Consider the following 3,301-nt stretch of genomic DNA (forward strand, 5'->3'; position numbering starts at 1 on the left):
AGAACCTGCACAGCTCCAAGGCCAGAAAGGTGCACTACAGCCACCCCATGCCTGTGCACTTACTTTTTCAGAAGGATGCATCTGTCTTTTTAGGTGATTCTATGCTAACGATGAATCATACACTGGCATATCTTCTGAGACACAATAAAGACAGGGCTGTAGGCTTACCAAACCAAAGTTGAACTGTATTCTGTGCGCCTCTGAAAGCGCACAGCAGACTCGACAATCCATTGAGGTCTACAACCACCCACTAGATGTAGGTCCCATCTTACGGTTATTAGCAACAAATTATTTCAATACTAATTGCAACCACAGAAAAAAAAAAGATAAAATAGGGGCCCAAAGGGGAAAAAAGCATTAGGTCACTGGCCTAAGGGAAGAACACTGTGCTGAATTACTCTAACAGCTATTTTGTTTCACTCTTCTGATGATGTGGGAAGTTTACTGGGACAAAACGGATTTTTTTGCAATAGTGAACTTGAGGAAAAATACCTGACAACTAGATGCTGAAAAAATTCAAAGGTGTAAGTTCCTTTTCTTCCACAGTATCAAGAGTTTACATGCGGTAATGAAGTCACCTCTCACTCTTCAAGAAGAAAAAGAGTTCTTTGAAATACAACTTCTGCTTTACAACTTGGTCAAAATAGGGTAATAGTAATCATTACAACAAAAACCTTATATAAACTTTATTGTCAAACATTACACAGCATCCCTTATGAGAAAACAGAACTGCAGCATGCTCAGTTCAGAAAAAACAATGTACTATGATCACGTTGTGGAATACATTTATTTAAAAGAAGCATTTCACAGAGTTGAAGAGTTTTGAGTGCAGATTCTACAGACAGCCCTCTTGCTGTAAAATAGTGTCTCCAGAGTTGCTAGAATGATGGTTTCATTCATTCATCCCACCCTTTCTAAGCGATATTTGGAACAAAGTCTTGATAAAAGACATGTAAGGAGTAATTATTCTCTTTTCTCAGACTACACAAACACAGACATAGGATAACAGTATCTTCCAGCAAATTTTGTACAAAAACATTATTTTTCACAGAATAACTGACTTATGTAACTCACGTAAGCACGATATTACAGAGGGCATAATCTGTGTGAATGGCAATAACAACAGAAATCAAACAAAGACAAATTCCCTCATCATTCTTTACAGAGGGTATCTCTATACAACTTCCAACTCAGAAAGCACAGACAGACCCAGAGTGGTCACTCCTTTGACACGGGGCTCTGGAAACTACTTACCCATCGTCAGGTAATTACCTCCAACAGGTAATGCTTTTGGGGGCTAGGGCCCCCACCTCTCTCAATCCAGTAAATTCTTCACAAAATAGTCTACCTAAAAAGTAGAGACATAAAACACCACACAGGCTGAGAAAAATCCCTGCTATTCCTATCACAGTGAGTTTACAAGCCCCAACAGACAGAGAGCCCTATCGTAGGAAACCTGGCATAAATGTAACAACCAGTCATTAGCCTTAGAGAACTTACAGTCAGAAGCCATGGTTCCGCGAGTGATTGCAGATTGCACCTATACAGAGCCACAGTGAATTCTCTGATTTTGCCAGTGCACAACTTGCATCTGATTAGCTGAGAAGAGCAACATTGGTCATCCTCTTCAGAAGCATTGAAAGTGTCAGGTATTAAAGCAATAATAATCCCATAGAAGGAAACTTTATAGCTGTTTTCTAAGCAAACGGACATTTAGATCATTACCTGAGCCCAGAGAGGACTCCTGAAGACCACAACACTTTTCTCTCCAATAGGCTTAACTTTAACAAGCATCCAGCAGTCTTTGAGTCACAATACCTCTTTTCTGTCCAGTACACAGAGAATACACGAGAAATAAGCAAATTCAATTTCTGTCCCATCCATCCAGAGGTCGGCTCCTTTCTTGTCATGTCATGGGAGTATCTCCAAGCTCCCTTTTTTCTCAACAGACACTACTTGCACATCCATGCAGCACAGTATCTCTCTTTCCTTAACTGCAAACCCAATTAATAATTTTTGTTTCCCGATTTCCATTTGTTTTGATATGAGTACTCCCAAGATCCTGATTGCACAAATTCACTGTATTTAATAGGAAGTACATGTTGCTCGTTTCCTCATGCTGCCTCAACCTGGAAGTACAAGCAGTTAAATACCTAAATGAACTAGAAAGAAAATCAAATCAGAATTAAAAAAAAGTCATGAAGATTTAAAATGTGCAAGCATAGTTTTACGCAGAAAATTTCCATGATATTTCAAAGATGTGAAAATTCACAAGCAAAGGACATAATCTTGCTATCAGGAGTGGCAGAGTTACAGAATATTTTAGCCTATTGTTTCTAATAAATAGCCTACACAACCAAACCAGAACAAAAATAATGAGCATTACTCAGAGCAGAAATACAAAATTTTATTCATTATACACTAAACTATAATATCAAATATAAATTCAACTAATGAATGAAATCAAACCAAAGATTTAAGGGCACATTAAAACCCCCCTCATTTATTTTCCTCTATAATTTCTTCATGACATTTATTATTGCATTAAAATGTCAGTAAGTTTTGTTATTTCATGCAAGGATTATATTTTTTCTGCCTGTATGCAAAAGAACAAACATATGATTTTGAAAAGAAAAAACGAAGTATTCAAAACAACGTGTTAACTTTTTTTAGATTACAATTCTTTCAGGTTTCTTTACACCACTATACAAGAAAAATTAAGTGTACATAGGAAATAATTTTAAATGCTGCTGTTTAGTTTAGAATGAAATAAATGTTGAAAAACATACACTGGAGAATGCGGGCATCGATCCCGCTACCTCTCGCATGCTAAGCGAGCGCTCTACCATTTGAGCTAATTCCCCACCTGAAAAAAAAACTTTAATACTTACAGTTAGAGACTCTAGACTTCCTGAGCACCACAACATGACCACTTTAAATTATAAATTCATTGTTTCTTGCTGAATCATTCCTTCCATCTGCCAACAACTGACTGCAACTCACAGCTGGAATCATGCGATACAGCTTTCAGCATGTACACTACCAGAATAACCTTATTCCTCTCTTTTGCAATCCAAGTCTTTATTATTTAGCTGTTTTCATACAAGAAGCCCTCCAAAAGATCAAGTTATTTACAAGAAACCAAATATGTTATTGAAAAAAACCCCAACTTTTATTGAACAACTGTTCCAAATTCAACAAGGAAACCCACGTTCCTTCCAATTTTCAAGGCATACACATGAAAAACCTGGTCCAGGAAATGTTTAATGAGTGAAAATATTATATGCCCGATTGAAACAGT

General features: G+C 37.1%; 1 non-coding gene across 1 annotated transcript; it reads right to left on the bottom strand.

Annotated features, from left to right (window-relative positions):
• Window positions 1-2,791: 2,791 nt before the first annotated feature.
• On the bottom strand, window positions 2,792-2,864 carry TRNAA-AGC (transfer RNA alanine (anticodon AGC)). Its single transcript has one exon. It is a non-coding gene; the product is annotated as a tRNA-Ala (tRNA).
• Between the last annotated feature and the right edge of the window lie 437 nt (window positions 2,865-3,301).

Source organism: Gavia stellata, chromosome 3, assembly GCF_030936135.1.
Source record: "Gavia stellata isolate bGavSte3 chromosome 3, bGavSte3.hap2, whole genome shotgun sequence".
NCBI classification, from domain to species: Eukaryota; Metazoa; Chordata; class Aves; order Gaviiformes; family Gaviidae; genus Gavia; species Gavia stellata.